The following is an 18,190-nucleotide window of genomic DNA, read 5'->3' on the forward strand; positions in this document are numbered from 1 at the left end:
ACGAGTGTTGTATCAACTAGGAGGCCCTATATCCAACCAATGTGAACACTTCCTTTGCAATCATTGGCAATTAGATTAAATAGGTTAACCATGTATCTGGCCCAAAGACACTAAAAGTAGAAAACCCAAGCTTATGTCATTGTATCTGCTTGGGTTTTCTACTTTTAGTGTCTTTGGGTTTTCTGGATTATTTCATCTTTGGGTTTTCTACTTTGCAATCATCCAGAAAAAAAAAAAAGAACACAATTAGGTTCATTTTCTTTCACATGAATATATAAATGGGTAAACTACACCCTTAGTCATTAAACTATGGGTAAGTTTTCGTTTTGGTCATTTAAATAAAAAAGTTACAATTTGATCATTGAACTATTCAAAAGTTTTCATTTAAGTCACTAAGCTGTTAAAATTGATGCTATATGGCTAATGGCTTTCTCTATTCATATTGCCTACACCAATCGAAAGTTCTCTTTCCTCTTCTCTTTTATAGTTTAGTTTTTTCTATGTGTTGAGTAACTTTGTCTTGTGTCTTATTAATGGAGTATTTGGGTATTTATACATTCTATTACAGCTCACTATATGACCCCAATGTTTTGTCTTGACTCCGCCATTCCTAATACTGACACTCCGTGTGGGTTTCAAGCCTACTAGACACGTGTTTCACTCTTGGCCACTTACGGAGCACGCGGTCCTTTTCGTTCCTAGTATTGACATTCCGTGCGGGCTTCAAGTCTGCTAGAAACGTGTTTCACCTAGGTCGCTTATAGAGCACGTGTCTCTCTTCTACGAGCTCCTTGAACGCATGCGAACTAAGACCATGGCCTTCTCTTGGTTCCTACGAGCTAGATTCGTGAGTTGGGTTCGTGAACTTTCTTTGTTGTCCTTTTGTGGTTCGCCTTACACTCAACCATCTGGTGGGACCAATCCGGGTCATGGGTAGAAGACCTAGATCCTATCTAAGACTTAGGTTGGTGATCACTAATGTATAACAATAGTCCCGCTATTGGTCCTAAGGAGTGTTATAAAGTGACGCTCCTTAGGACCATCATTTCGCATTTATTGTAGCTTGTGGGATACGCGTCTGCCCTTGGAGTCTGATCTGTGTCCCGCCATGTGTACGAGCAGATCTTGCTTGCACATATCTGTTCATTAGAACTTCTTGGTTATTTGAACCGTCAAAGTGTGGGGAAATTTTTCTTTAAAAGAAGGATTTTCTAGAGCCCTAATATTTACACTTACTTACTCTTAAAATCGGAATCGATTGAAGGTCTTTCTCAAGGTAAAAATGTTTTTCTTTGCCCTTGTTGTTTTTTCCTTTTCTTCATTAAGTATGCCTAGAATGAGAGGAGTCGGCGGCCGATTATTACCCAGTTGCCCACCGCGGGAGTGTGCTTCTAAAACCCCCGTTGAGGCTAAAGTTGTTCCATGTACCACTAAGTACAAAAAGATGAGACGGAGTTTGCGTGTGCAGGGGATCGAAATTCCTCATTTCGCGTATAAGTTTTCTATTCCCAATGAGAGCATAATCTTATCTGTAACAGCCTAATTTTTAGTAGTGTCGAAACAGTGATTCGAGATAACTAAATCCGACAGTTAGTTTTAAAATCTAATAAATAAATACATATGAGACAAGTGTGATTATAGAAGAATTCTTGAATTAGTGAATTTTGTGATTTAAAAAGAATTTAATAGGTAAATTGGGTCTAAAACGAGGTATCGAGACCTCGAATTCATAAGCCGAGCCATAAATATTTTTATAAATATTTATGGACTATCATTGAGTTAGTATAAAAGTTCCGTTAGAAAATTTTAATGTTTGGATAGTCAATTAACTAAAAAGGACTAAATTGAAAATAGTGTAAAATTTGTTAAATTGTGATTAAATAGCTTAAGTGACTAATAAGGAGGGATTTAAAAGGCATTAGGCCCAAATTGTATGGACTGGACGGTTGGGCAAGAAAAATCAGCAAGAAAGTAAGGAGAAGCAAGGGCAAAGTTGGAAACTTTACAAATTAAATATATAAAACAAAGACAAAAGTGAAAAATCTAGAGATTTATTCATAATTTATCAGAAAAAATGCCATAGGAGGTCTGAAACAAGCTGGTTTCTCATATTTGTATACCATGTGAGTTCAATTCTTGCTTTTTCTTTAAAAGTTTTATGTTTTCTGACTTTTTCAACTAGGTCCAATTATTGAATTCATTAGTTTTTTATTCCATGGGTGATTTTGTAAGTTACCATGAATAAGTTATGGAATTTTATGATTAATTATTATAGATTTGAAGTTTTAATTTCATTATATTATGATTTTATTAAGTGATTTTAGTAGAAAATGATTTTTAGGACCTAATTGTGAAAAAGTTAGGAATTCAGGTTTTGTACTTAAATTCTGAATATAAAAGGCTGTATAGTAGTCTAAATTGATTAGATAAAGTGTTATTGGAGGAAAAAATTTGTTCAATTAAAGTGTTAATTGAGTAGGGACTAAATTGTAAAAATTGTAAATTTTAGGGTAAAAGTGTAATTTCAAAAATTGAAGGGCATAAATTGCGAAGTGAATTAGTATTGAATTAGATGCTAATGAATGGAAAACTTTATATTATAGATCAGGAATTCAAAGATAAACGCGGAAAAGAGAAAATATCAAACTTGAATTTTTACAACTCCTACAAATTGGCCCAAGTAAGTTCATACGGCTGAACTTTTATGATTAATTGTTAATGTGGGAATGATATTTTGTATCAATTCGTACATTGTTGTTGAATTATGATTATGGTAAAAATGAAAAAAAATGAGATTGTTAGTTCAAATTAAGGGATACGCAGGATTGAGTACATACGTTCGGTAATTAGTGATGAATTGACGAACAAGTCCATGGTGAATCCATGGCAAATTGTGAAAAGTAGGTATGGTGTTTCAGTGAAGAAAACCATTCTGAGTTGTGAAAAGTAGGTATGGTGTTTCAATGAAGAAAACCATACTGAGTTGTGAAAAGTAGGTATGGTATTTCAGTGAAAGAAACTATACTGAGTTATAGCATTGTAAAAGATTCAAGCAAATCGTGGCACCGGACAAACGATGTACTCAAATCCGCAAGACGGTCCTTAATTTGACAAGTATTTAAAAATGCAATTGAAGCTAAATGTTGGAATACAAGTTGACAAGTGATATTGAGTTCAATTGAGTAAATTCATTGTTTGAGATTGTGGTTGGCAGGAAATGTTGAATTTTTATTTGTTTATTAATATTGTTAGTGAAATTTTTGTAAGATTTTATTGTGAGCCTATGAACTTACTAAGCTTTCTGTAAGCTTACTTGTGTGTGTTTATTGTTTCTTGTAGATTGACGTATATATATATGTTCGGAGGATCGGATCTACATCAACGATCACACTATCCAGATTTACCCCGGTAGATTTTGTTAAACAACTTTTTTATTTATATGGCATGTATAGGGACTTAGTCATTTTGTGTGTATCCTTATGATATGGCTAAGGAGTAATAAGTAAATATTCGATAATAATTAAATATTGGAATGGCTATATAAGAACGTGTTTTGGTGTTGTGTATGCCAAAATGATAATTAATACAAAGAAATTATAAAAGAGTAAAAAAAATTGCAATGGAACAATTTTTGGACAGTAGCATTGACGTGATTTTGAAAATCACAAAAAAATGGTGGAAATTGAATTAGAAGCTAAGTGAGATATGAAATTAAAGCTGAATGAGTCCATTTTCACATGAAAGAAATAGAGTAAGCAAAAGAGATATATATTTTTAGATATTTGAATTTTAGTGAGACAGGGGAAGAATGGTTTTTGAAGTCCCCTGTTCTAACTTTAGAAAATCATTAAAAATTGTATAAAATAAAAATTGTATAGAAAGAATTATAAGTTATAATTTATATGTCTAGATTCCTTAGTGAGTATATTTTCAATAGAAATAAGAGGAAGCACCATATGAAGTCTGTACAATGAGATAATTGATTTTTAGTGAACAGAGGTTAGAACCATCGGACAGTCAAACAAGGGAGACTTTAATGAATAAACTGTACTAATTGGCTGACCCAAAAATTTTGGAAATTTTATGGTAAGAATATATATGAGTCTACGGATCTAAATTTCGAGTTTTGTAACTCGAGTTATAATTAAATTAGTGACAGTTATGTAGGTGCACAGTTTTATTGTGAATAGTGAAATAAATTATTTTGATTTGTTTAAGTATTCAAAAATTTTTTAATGTTTTCGGTTTGACTCGAATCGTTTCTGTTATATGTTTTAGGTCTCGAGTGCTCTTTTTAAGGACGTATTAATTGAACGCGAGTGAATTAATTTTAAAAGCAAATTTTTATGCTCCGAACTGGTAAGTTAAGTCAGGTAACGCCTCGTGTCCGACTCCGGCAAAGGTCTCGGGTAAAGGGTGTTACATTAGTGACACAAGCAATTGTGGTTTCCTTCTTCCCCTCCACGCCTTGGAGGCTGGGTTTCACTTACCCCTTCAGACAATTATTGAAAATCGATCATGGCCACATGAAATTTATGATAATATTAAAAGCAACGACTAGGGCCGAATTTATGATAATATTAAAAGCAACGAGAGGAGACTGTGGGATAAAGCCTCATCCATGGATGGTGGCCTCCTCGTCGGTAGAAAAGGTTGTTCCCTTTAATTTGTTAATTGCTCCTACTAATGTTAGGATTGTTGCTGATGCACACATTGATCGTAGCTCTGGGAACAATTTGAGTGAGACTAGCAGTACTTCTCGTAAAATCAATGAGGCCATGAACATCGATTCTTTGATAAAAGGAGCATGCAAAAAGCGCAAGACTACCGCAGGGGCTGTAAATGTTACTTCTACAGTGAGGAGGAGGGGAACAGTGGTCGTTTGGAGTAGCATCACAAAATGCGAATGGATCCTGCTGCTCTCACAACTACAGTAGTTGATATTACTGTTTCTCATTTGGTGAGCCCGCAATCAGTGCTTCCTATCAACTCGTCGAATCCTGTTAATGATGACTTTCCTCATGTTGTTCCTTACATTCCTCCATCTATGCCTACGAATGAGGAAATGATAGTTGAATGTGATGGAGGTTTGTTTCCATGACATGGTCATCTAAACACGCAGGAGTATCCATACAACCCTGCTAATGTGGCTTGGAAATGGAAAGCTTCTCTGCCAGAAGCTGTAAGGGAGGATGCACAAATTACAGGGTCATCAGGCAGTACGCGAAGACCTTTAGTGTCTAACCTCACTTCATCTCTGTAATTCCTACTCTCTGAGGCTAATATGGTTAGGGAGGAACTTGATGAGGCCTGTCAAAGTGAGCTCGCAGAGACTAAAGCAAAATTGGAGAGAGTTTGCGAGCTGTACCTTAGGACGCGAGAGAAGAATGAAGTTATCATTAGGAAAAATGAGAGCCTTTCGAAGCGTTTGGGGTTGCTAAAGTTAAGGTTGATGATTTATTATGCGAGGTGACTATTCAAAGAGAGTGTAAAGAGGCCACTCAAGCGAAACTTGAGAGGATTACCGTAAAGCATGCAGTTCAGCTGGAAAATATCATTAAGGAGCACCACGCTCAAGTAGCAAGGACGAGACATAATCAATTTGAAGCTCCAGAGAAATTCAAGGAGGAGACTAGTTAGAACGTGTGAAACTTTATTTCTCAACTAAAGATAAACATATTGTTGCACACTCAAGTCACGAGTGGGCCTTTTAATGCTCACAGAGTTGACTTCGACGCTTTCTACAATGTAGATATAGGTGAGCTAGGTTTTGATGTGCTATTCTCTTTGGGTGCTATCTGAGATTCATTCGCGTCAACATGGAATTACTCACAACATTGCTATTTAGATGAGGACCCAGCTAGGAACCACAACATGACCCTTCCTGCTGAAAACAACAATGTTGCCCTTCCTGCAGAGAACGACGACATGGGCCAAGATGCTGATGGGGAAGAAGAAGGGGATAATATGCCTTAGTTATTTAGTATTTAGTATTTAGTATTTATTTGTTATTTCTTCAATGAAATGAAGTTTTATGTTGGAAGAAATTTGTTTTTAATAGTTATTGCTATTGTGTTCTTTGTGAGCTTATCATATTTATCACACAATTTTATCATGAAGTCTTTAAATGAAAGCTCTGAAAATCATCAGTTGCGAGCTTAAAGAAGTTTCTTAAAATCACTGGCTGGGAACATTAATTCGCGAGCTGTTTTAAAAGGTGTGGTATTGGACCTGTGAGCCCTAAAATGACAGTTAGAAGTTTTTAGCTCTCGCTAACTGTTTGGGGCTACAATGTTTGACGTGCGAGCCATAAAATGAAAGTTGATAGCTTTTAACTCTCGTTAACTGTTTGGGGCTGCAGTGTTTAACCTGCGAGCCATAAAATGACACTCGTTAACTATTTGGGGTTGCGGTGTTTAACCTACAAGCCTTAAAATTATAGTTGGGAGCTTTTAACTCTCGCTAATTGTTTAGGGTTACGGTGTTCAACCTGCGAGCCATAAAATGACAGCTAAAAGCTTTTAACTCTCAATAACTGTTTGGGGCTATGGTGTTTAACTTGCGAGCCATGAAATGACAGCTAGGAGTTTTTAACTATCACCAATTGTTTAGGGCTGCGGTGTTTAACCTACGAGCCATAAAATGACAGCTCGGAGCTTTTAACTCTCGCTAACTGTTTTGGTTTTCGATGATTGCAAGTGTCAGCAAGAAAACATTTATTCGACGAGTAAGGAACTATACATAGTATTTTTTGAGGTGTTTGGTGTTCTATGTTCGCGGTACAACTATGCCCTCCACCATTACTAACTTATATGTTCCATAACCAATTTTTTCTACAACATGGTATGGCTCCTCCCAGTTTGGAGCCATTTTTCCCTGTTGCGAAGCTGGTAAACTAACTTCAGTATTTCTTAAAACAAGGTCGCCTACTTAGAACTGCTTGTTTTTAACTTTGGTGTTATTGTAGCAAGCCACCTGCTAAGCGCGTGCTGTATTTCTGACTTAAGTTATTTCCCTGAGCTCATCAATCAGATCAAGGTTCTGCCCCATGTCATCGTGGAAAGCACACCTGTCCTTTGAATTCAATCTTTTCGCAGTGGTTCTCATCAGGGGCGACTTCGATAAGATACCAAGGCTCTTGATTTTGCTAATAATGTAGGTACAGGTGGCATTTAAAGGGGTGTAGGGTTCAAACCTGCTTTAGGGGGTGTACTTTCTAGTGTGCTTTGGTTGAGATTCTTGCAGGGTCTTGGAAGGTTACCTTGAGTTTGTCCTATTTGTGGCCTATCATTTCTCACTCACAGTGATTGATCAAGAAGGCCCTGCCTACTATGAGGTCTTTCCCTATTCTTGAACTGTCTATCCTCCTTCTGAAAGGTGTCACGTGATGCATTCTTGATTTCATCCGCTTCCACGAACTTGTGGGCTCACTCGTATAAGTTAGCCAGACTTTGCGATTTGTTATTGGTAAAGGAGTATTGCACGTGGTCATTTTGCACTTTCATTATAAAAGGTATCTATGCTCACTGGTCCTCCAAATTCTTTGTGTTGAGGGTCACTGCATGGAATCTCTTCATATAGTTCTAGAGGGACTCACCTTTTTCTACTTTACCGATATTAACCCTATAGGTGTTTTCATAATTGCTCGATGGGCCCTAAATCTTCTCAAAAACATCTGTCCAGCTATGAGAACCTCCTAATCGAACTCTAGGGGAAAGAAAAATACCAGTCATTGACGCTTCCCTTATGCATCGTTGAGAAGGCCTTGCATTTCATTGCATCTGATGCCCTTAGTACGTTCATATAGTCATTGTACTGAATGGGCTCGTGGGTCTCTCCTTCCCTCAAACATACCCTTTGGGACCTTAAAGTCACGCGACAAGTTCTCTGTTGCGATTTCAAGGGCCAATGGATTGTTGGAGCAGAACAACCAGTCCATGTCTCAAGATTCAAGGTGCAACGCCTTCACATCTCTTTGTAGCTCATCCATCTCATTCTGTCATTCTTTCGTCTGTACACCAGGGGCCATGTCTTACGTATTTGTGTTGTCTTAAGAATCTGAGTTGTCAAGATGGACCTTTTTTCTCAACTCCTCATTCTACTTAAGTAGCTCCTAGTGGAAAGCCTGTTGCCACTTGAACTGCACTTCCTGAGTGGCCATTTGCTCTCTCATGAGTCTCATTTATTCCTAAAGGGTAAAGAGTTGTTGTGGAGGCACCCCTTGGGTAGGAGAAAGCGGCGAAAGCGGCAATCTCTGGCTAGCAGAAAGATTTAGGTCCAAAGGGTCAGACACTCCCTCATGAACTGTATTGCCGAAGTTCTCTGGTCTATCAATGAACCACCCGACCAAAAAGTCTGCTTCGTTGAGCTAATCATTAGAGCCTGAGGCTCCGACTTGTCCTGACAAAAGGTTGAAGGGGAGGTTCTCATTTGAGTGAGCCATTTCGATTCAAAAACTAAAGAGAAGAAAATCAAAGTTGTTGAAATCTGATGATTGGAAGTTTGTCCACGTTTACTGCACCAATTGTTGAGTAATTTTGTCTTGTGTCTTATTAATGAAGTATTCAGGTATTTTTACATGCTATTACAGCTCACAATATGACCCCACAGTTTTGTCTTCACTCCGTCGTTCCTAATACTGACACTCCGTGCGAGCTTCAAGCCTGTTGGACACGTGTCTCACTTTGGGTCACCAACGGAGCATGCGGTCCTTTTCGATCCTAGTACTAACATTCCATGCGGGCTTCAGGCCTGCTGGACAGGTGTTTTACCCTGGGTCGCCTACAGAGCATGTGGTCTCCCTTTTGCGAGCTCCTTGAACGCATGTGAACTAAGATCGTGGCCTTCTCTTGCTTTGTGCGAGCTAGATCCGCGAGTAGGGTCCATGAACTCCCTTTATTGCCCTTTCGCAGTTCGCCTCACACTCAACCACTTGGTGGGACCTATCCAGGTCACAGGTAGGCGACCCGAATCCTATCTAGGACTCGGGATGGTGATCATCAATGTATAACACTATGAAACAACTTTGGACATCAGAATTTGTGAACCAAAATTCAAATAACTTTGTTCTCTGATCTTCGATACTAATCGTCAAATTGACTTGGATCTAAGGTATGTTCTTCTACTCGTCAATAGGTACTGATTCACCATATCGATTGTCAAATTGTCGTTTGAAGGTCGCTAGTAAAACTCTTTAAAAAAAGAAATTAACAATTTAATGACTTAAATAAAAACTTTTGAATAATTTAGTGACTAAATTGTAATCTTTTTTAGTTAAATGATCAAAACGAAAACTTACCCGTCATTTAGTGATTAATAGTGTAGTTTTCCTTATATAAATTCATGAAAGTATTCAACCATATTTCCTTTGAAAGAAAAGAAAGGCATGAAATTTTGAGAAACCAAGTTAATAAAAATGTTGGTCTTGGTTTTGGTATAGTGTCGTGAAACGAGGCCCAACTAAGGACAGTGACTAGTCGAACGGAGGGGTCCCATCGATGGGTGCCTTTTAAACATTTATCCAATTTCCTCGTCACCATAAACAATGGAAGAAAAACCAAATCCCACCCCATGCTTATTAAATTTGACCTATTTCTCCCTTTCGTGTCTGGCCAATGTTATGCTTATGTGTCTCCTTCATGACTCAGCGTATTAATTAGGAAAAATTAGACTGGCCCAACTCAACTTCAGTGGATAAATGTAATGTGTGGGAATAGCAGTTTGAACGAGAAAGTTGTCGAATGTTGGTACCAATGGTTAAAGTTCAAATTTAGGTAATTTTATTTTATAAAATTTGTAATGATAAAAAAGAACTATAAATACTGAAATTTCAGTTTTTTAGTGACGAATAACACTTTTTAAATATGATATTTTTAGGAACAAACAACAATCTTTTTCTTGAGAAACTTTGAAATATATAATTTCATGAAACATGTTCTTGCTATAACATTTTCAATTAAATTGTCTACAATTTTTTAACGTACGAATACGTATGTACACTATAAATTAGTAAAAATATTAAGGGCTTACTTAGGAATTTAGCAAAAAAACTGGGGGAGTCAACACTTTTTACCAATTAGCTTACCCACTGTTAAAGAATAAATATTAAATTGATAAAATCAAAAATTAATTTTAAAAATTTTTGATGGAGTCAAAAATAAAAATTTAAAATTTGAAAAATATATGAACTAATAAAATATCTAAGTGTAAAACATAAACTAAATCTAGAAGATGTAACTGATAGCATTCTATTACAATTGGGGATTAGGTGAGGAAAATAATGGTGGTTGAATAGCCTCCTGTTTGATTGAGACACGTGGGTGGCAATGTCTTTATTTAATTTTATAAATATGCGGTGAAATCTCGACAGAAATCCTCCAAAAATGTAGCCTGGATTACAGGTCATATAATTATGTTGGAGTAAATAAGTAATACGGCCAGGGAGAGCAGTTGCTTCAATTACGCTGTCCTTGTTTGTTGTTTTCCCTTTGGGTTTAACTAAAAGCCTTTATAATAATGGTTATGAAAGAAAGAGAGCCTTTTTTTTTTCCTCCTTCTTTTTACTTCAATCTCAGGGCTAGTTTGGATGGGCGGTGTGTTTACCTCCAGTGAGGTTAAAAATAGCGGTGGCGGTGAGATTAATTACTGTAGCGGTGAGATTGGGTACTGTAGCGGTGAGATTAGAAACAATGGTGGAGTGTGTATTTGGATTCAAACGCAGCTGTAGCGGTAAGGTGAAAATGAAAAATGACTATTAAGGACATCAAATTAGAATTGATATATAATAGAAATTATTTAAATTATTTTTACTTTTTTAAAATTATTAAAATATGCAAATTCATTTAATAAAATATTAAAATGTATCTTCCAATATTTTAATGAATTATATAATGAATTTAAATTATTTATTAGATAAAATGATAATTATTTTTAATTTTTTATAGTTATAATTAAATATTTTTTATAACAATGATAAATATTATTTTCACAAATAATAACATTATACTTGGATCTAATTTTGAAGTATCTAAACGGATGATTTTTAATAAAAAAAATATAGTAACATAAGACATAACAAGTTTCATTATTACTGGAAATTAGGTTATGATACAAAATGTGTTTACAAATATTGATTCATTAAACTAGTTGCAATGGTTTCCCTTAACATTGTGATTTCAAGGTCACTTTCTCTGCTAGAAGAACTCGATTCACCTCTGTCAAACTGGCTTGAAGAGACTGGCATGTCCGGTATATTCTCAAATTCTCGAAAATCCTCATCATTTGACCAAGCATGTCTTCGAATGTAATTATGCAAAACCATTGTTGCAATAACTATTAAAACTTGCTTGTCGAATGAATAACTTGGAATATCTCTTAATATTGGCCATTTTTTTTCCACACTCCGAATGTTCGTTCAATCACAAAGCGTAACGAAGAATGGGCATGATTAAAGATTTCTTTTTTTCCAGATACTTGATGATTACCTCGACGAAAATCAGGTAAATGATATCGTTCCCCCCTATATGGACCTAGAAAACCTGCCATTTGTGGATATCCGGAATCCACAAGATAATATTTTCCTGCAAAAAAAGTAAAACATAATATCAAGTTTAAAAATAAATTAAAATTTTTAATATTTTTTATGTAAAAAGTAATTAAAAAATTAAAGTTCGACCTGGTGGAGGGTGTGGAAACTTCAACTCTTGCTTTCTAAGTGCTTGCAAAAAAATTCTACTATCATGTGCTGTTCCTTCCCAACCAGGAAATGCAAAAATAAAGCACATGTTGAAGTCACAAGCTGCCATAATATTTTGAGTTGCTTCACCTTTCCGTCCGATATAAGGTATTTGAGAAGAAGGCGAAATGCATGCTTTTATGTGTGTTCCATCTATGGCCCCAATACAATCCTTTAAAATAAATACAAATAATGAGATAAAAGTTAGAAATAATTTATGTTTTAAAATATAAAGATTGTGTAAATTTTACCTTAAAGTGAGGCCAATATCTTGTATCATGTCGAATATGGTTCGGTATTTCCTCGAATTGACCTTCAATGGGTTTAATCGTGTCTATTCCCATTCGAGCAAATATATGCAACATATCAGTAAAAATTCGACTAACAGTTTCCCCAGATCGTTGAAATCGCTCTGTTGCATTTGAATTTGATTCTCTATTTCCAAGAATGTACAATGATAATGCTAACTTCTCCATCGCCGATACTTTCCCATTCTTTAAGCCATAATTTGTTTGCAAATCATGCAACAATCTGTGAAATATATTTTTTGGCATCCTAAAACTAATCATGCAACGATCATCGTACCCATTTAATACTTCGTCCACCCACATTTGACCAGTATAATTTGAATCCATACGCGGTTGCATAGTGAAATAAGTTTCATGGTGTACCAATACACTGCTTAACACATATTCTTCCTCATTATGATAATTGTTGTGCTCAACTTGGGTAACAATTGTGGCTATTCTTCGTTGAGCTTCTTCACTTAATTCAGAGGTATCATAATTCATATCAAAACTATTATACATATTGTTAAATTCATCCATAACCTGAAAAAGTAATCAAATGAAAATAAATCCTTTAAAATCTCGTGACATTCTATACAACACAAAAACTTGATTAAAAGCATAACATAAAAATACCAAACATAAAAAGTAGCATACATTAGTTTTACATATAAAAAAGTAGTATAGTTATATTACAATAATATTTCTAATGAGCTGATGGTGGAGGTGGTTGATGGTATGGTTGGAAGGGAAATGAGGATGTTGCTACCAAGGATGAAAATGATGCAATTGGATTTTGTTCAGCATACTCACGTCGAAGCCACCAAACCCTATCATCTGGATCTAAGTTCAAAAACATTTCTCGTTTCACCGGTATTTGGAACATTTTGGTGGCAAAATAGTACAATTCATCTCTTTTTGAAATTTCATCTCCCAAAGCACGCAAAGCATCCATTGCATTTGAAATAGTATATTGAGAGTGAGGAAAAATAATTTCATTCACTGACTTCCTTGGACTAGCCATACTCTCACACAATTTCTCAATCTGAGTAGTTAATGTATTTCTTGATGATTTTCTACTTGAACTTGATTTTTTCCCTTACCGTGTACAGCCCCAAGTGTTTGCTTTCTTTGATTAGGGATTTCATGAGAAGGGTTTGATGGTACCTCATCAGGGGGAATACCTTCATTCTCGTTACTATGTTCATCTGAATCACCAAATCCCTCATTAGGTGCATCATCTCCCATAGGAACCCCACTTGGAAGAACACTAGACGAAGGTGCCCATGCGTTCTCTCCGGTGGCTACAATGCCACCAAACATTTGCCACATTAACTCATTCAATCGTGGCTCAATTCCTTTCTTCTTAAATCCTTTAAAATCAGGATTTTCCTACATAAAATGCTAAATATTAAATGTTATACTAATATTTTTATAATTGTAAATTATTAATTTCAATAAACTTTATGCATTAAAATAATGATAAAGTGAACACTAACCTGTATTTTTGCAGCCCACCATTCTTCGGTAGCATCGACCGTCTTTTTAGTTGGACACCATCAATACCTGTAGATTCCTTAAGCAACTCCCTCCATAACCTCCATTCCTTTTTTAATGTATCCCACTTATTTTTCAATTGAGGTTTTCCATAATTTTTGTGTTTTTGCTTGAAAAAGAGCAATGAAATTTTCCCATCCTTTTGAGTTTAGATGAGTTGTCGGTCTATTACCAGCATTGACTTCATTCACGCAAAGTTCACAAAATATCAATGTCAGCTCATCATCCCAAACAGCTTTTGTTGCTAAGCTACTATCTCCTTCCACAAAATTTCGTGTCTTTACCATCTATTGTCATTGATATAATTCAGTCAATGTGCTAGCATTCACCAAGAAGCATAGAGCAAATATATAGTCTATAAGTTATATTAGACGTCTCCCAATGCTAATCTTTATCTAGCCACACCAAAAAAAACTGGCACCTTAATTGGAAAAAAAAAACTGTTGTAGTTTCTTTCTGGATTTCTCTTTTTTGATTGTCTATAAATAGATACATGTGTTGTTATGGCTTTTATAGCCGAATATATTACATAATATTCATTTTTATTTTCCCTGTATTTTTGGGCTTGTAAGATGGACTTATTTATTTTTTAATTTATTTGTTTTGTTTGTTTTTCTCTGGGCCGAATAAAATTGGCCTGTTACATAAGACAAATAATGTTATATTAGTTCGAATCCTCTAATTTTGATTGAATTAATAAGGTTAGAAATTTGAGAATTTTAAAATCTTAAGTTCGAATCCTCTAATTTAAATACTATATATGTGGCTCACTACTAGAATTATTTGGGACAGATAGTGGCCTTAATCTCTCTTGGCTAAACGGGAGAATTTAGACCATTTTATAATACGAGAAAAATGCAGACATACATTACAATAGTTAGGTATAAAATAAAGAATAGCTAATACGGTTTTACACTTGAAAAAGAAAGATAGTAAAAACTTTTGTAAAAAATAAGATCTTTTCAAAATAAACAAAAAAATTACATAAGCAGAAAATTTTATCTCTTTATCAAAGATAAGTTATAAGAATGGCTAAATATTATCAATCAAATTAATTTATTTTGACTCATTTACTAACACATGAGTAAATAATAATAATACTCTTATTAGACGGAGCATGAATTTAAGTTTTTTATTTTTAGAACTTTTTGTTAGATGAGACAATTATACTTTTACCCTTCTAAAAATTAATAATTTAAATTTAACTTTCATAATGTAGAATTTTCAACATTAATCCTTGACTTCGCCTAAATGGATTTTTTACTCTAGCTTTGTATAAATGAACCTATCCAAGTTTATTTGAATTTAAATTTGTAGTTGTAATTATATTTTGTATTAATTTGGTTGTAGTTATAATTATTTATTGCATTTGTAAGTTTCTTAGAAATAAAATGATTAGAAATAAGATGATTGGGGAAATTTGGGTCAAAATTGAGGAAAAATCAGTGAAGATAATCCTGGGAAGTGAATGGGAAACTTTCCAATCCAGGTGTTGAATGCAACAGTTTTTTCCTTTGAAATGAACGACCGAAAGAGTGAGCTCTTTTTTTTCCTTCTTGTTGTTGATTTAATTTGTGCTTTCTTTGCTTCTTTTCATTTGGTTAACGAATCTCTGAATCTTTTCATTTGATTTAATTTGTGCTTTCTTCGCTTTTTTTCATTTGGTTTGATTTATCCTCTCCCTCTCTCTTTGTCTCACACATATGCACATCAACAGACGCAATTGTGTGTTCATCTCTTGTTTTCATTATAATTTATTGCATTTGTAAGTTTCTTAGAAATAAGATGATTGGGGAAATTTGGGTCAAAATTGAGGAAAAAGCAGTGAAGATAATCCTGGGAAGTGAATGGGAAACTTCCCAATCCAGGTGTTGAATGCAACAGTTTTTTCCTTTGAAATGAACGACCGAAAGAGTGAGCTCTTTTTTTTCCTTCTTGTTGTTGATTTAATTTGTGCTTTCTTTGCTTCTTTTCATTTGGTTAACGAATCTTTGAATCTTTTCATTTGATTTAATTTGTGCTTTCTTCGCTTTTTTTCATTTGGTTTGATTTATCCTCTCCCTCTCTCTTTGTCTCACACATATGCACATCAACAGACGCAATTGTGTGTTCATCTCTTGTTCTCATTATAATTTATTGCTATTGAATGCAGGGAACAATTTCGTTTGGTGTTGGCTTCTTTTTCGTTGTCATCGGATGGCCTATCATTGGCATGGTATTGGAGGCATATGGGTTTATTGTGCTCTTTAGGTTTGAATTTTTCATTCCCTTGATTTAATAAAAATGCTTGGCTTCTATTAATTTTGCTCTTTAGGCATATGGGTTTATTGTACTCTCGGCTATACACACTCCCAACCCTCCGTCAACCACAATACACATTGCATCGCCATTTTTGTATGGACATGTAAGCTGCACGGTCCAGATTATGCTAATTATAGTTGTTTTAATTATGCTTGTGGAATGATTTTCGATATGGTGGTTGGATTTGTTTTGGCAAGTTCTTTTATTTGGTTTCTAGTAGAATTTGGTAGTGAATGGAAGTACATGAGGAATATGAGTCAGCTAATGAAGAAAATACTTATGTCTCTAATCCTGTTACAACAAAAAAAAATGGAATAGAGAAGGATGTAACAGAGTAGCAGACTTTGATTGAAAGATTTGTCCTGAAAATTGAAAATTTCTGTAAGAGGAGCTCCTCTGACATCTTTGCCTAAAAGGGGGAGAAGTAGCAGCAAATGTTCAAAATGAGGATGGTGATTGTTAATGATTGTTGCTTTATGCTTTGCCAGAGTCGATCTGGTGTAGCAAACGGTAGATACGATAGATGTTGATTTGTTGCTTATCTCGTGTTCTCTTTATGCTACTTTTTGTGGTTTTTGTTGATACTAGATGGGACTTGTGTGGATTATTTGTCATGCTCTATATTTCTTGAAATTACTTTGGAAAGTGTGTGTATACTTGGTGGACAATGTGATGACCAATCATATTGACAAGGGAAGTGTATGGTCGAGCATGGTTCTATTTCTTAGGGGGAGATATATTCTAGTTTTCGTTGATTTGTTCAGATTGTGTGTTAATTATTTGTTGTTGATCTTGTCAAAATGTCAAAGAGGGAGATTATTAGAACTTTGATTGCTTCTCTTGTTCCATTTCATATTTGAACAACATATAGAATAACAATTTTGTATAGTCAAAGTTTTAGTGTTGGCATGTTTGACTTTTAAATTACATGGCTTTTGCTTTAATTTTATTTAGCAGCAAATGAGGAGGTATGGACGTTGAAGATGGAATTAATGAGATTATCTTTTAGTCTATTGACTTGGCAGTGGTTTTGGCCAACACTGGCAGTGTTTTTGCAGAGGATACCTATTGTTGGTTGGTTGTTCCAGCAACCATATATTAGATCGGTATGTTTTGTTTCTAAGTTAAGTACTTTTGTTTTTAACTTGTAAACTTCTGTTATACATGCATGCTTCTGAAGTATTATTTTGTTATTTCTTGGTTGGTTGTTTACTTGATTGAATCAGTTTGAACTTTTAATAGCTTCCTAGAATAGCCCTAAATTTTGAAATATGAGCAATGGTCTTTGGTGATCTCAGATTATGAAAGAAAGCCAAAAAGTAATCTAAAACTAAGTTCTTATTGAATATTTTTGACTAGCTGAAAGAAGTTTGGTCTGAAGCCATTTTATTTTGCATTCAACATGTCAGCAACTGAATCAGCATCCATTTTTCTTGCTGCAAGTAGTGCTCGAGAGGCAAAGGGCTTGCTTGAAATGGCAAGAGGAACAGTTTCAGCAACAACAACAACAGCAAAGCTATTTCAGTGAGTTAAGTTGTGGGGTGTTTTCGAGCCAAACCAACCACAGTTTAGCTGAGAAAGTGAGTATGAATTTGCATGTTTTTTTTTGTTGTTGGCATGTTACTCGGTAATATGGATGGTATTATTACTGATTTGTTTTCTTATTTTATCAGGTCTCTTTCATTAGATAATAATGTTTTAATTATGTTGATTTATATAGGTTGGAAAGGAGAAAATCAGTGAAAGAATGAAGTATCTGCAAGATTTATACCAGGATGTAACAAAATCACAGGCAAAGCTGGTATGCTTGATGAAATCATCAATTATGTTCAATCTCTTTAACGGCAAGTAGAGGTAAAAAAATAATGGAGAAAGAACATATGGATTTGTGTATGAACACAAAAATTCTTTTTCATTTCTACTAATTACTTAACTGCTTTAAGATTTTGTCCTCCATGTGAGGACATATTTATTTGTTGTTATTTTCTTAGCTAAGAAGAAGATGAGAACAAGATGAGAAGGAAATATAGAAACTACTTTGATACAATTCAAACACATATATAGAGTAGAAAAAGAAGAGTTTTGACTTACCAGAGCAAAGTTGAGAACAAGATATGAGTCGAAAAATAGAGCTTCTTTGAGTCTGCTGTGAGTGTCTTTGAGTCTGCTGTGAGTGTCAATTGAAGAGCAGGAGTTGAAGAGCAGGGTTTTCTGCAGATTCGGGAAGATATTAATCTAATTTTCAAGGATAAAATAGTAAAATAATAAATAAAAGTAAGAGTGTTTTTGTCTGCTACAGTACCAACAGCTT

General features: G+C 34.9%; 1 long non-coding RNA gene across 1 annotated transcript; it reads right to left on the minus strand.

Annotated features, from left to right (window-relative positions):
- Positions 1–12,936: 12,936 nt before the first annotated feature.
- On the minus strand, positions 12,937–18,120 carry LOC121219091 (uncharacterized). Its single transcript, XR_005915796.1, has 3 exons — positions 17,971–18,120; positions 13,521–13,865; positions 12,937–13,413 (listed from the first exon to the last, which is right to left on the minus strand). It is a non-coding gene; the product is annotated as an uncharacterized lncRNA (long non-coding RNA).
- Positions 18,121–18,190: the final 70 nt, after the last annotated feature.

The sequence above is a fragment of the Gossypium hirsutum genome, chromosome D07, assembly GCF_007990345.1.
Source record: "Gossypium hirsutum isolate 1008001.06 chromosome D07, Gossypium_hirsutum_v2.1, whole genome shotgun sequence".
Lineage (NCBI taxonomy): Eukaryota > Viridiplantae > Streptophyta > Magnoliopsida > Malvales > Malvaceae > Gossypium > Gossypium hirsutum.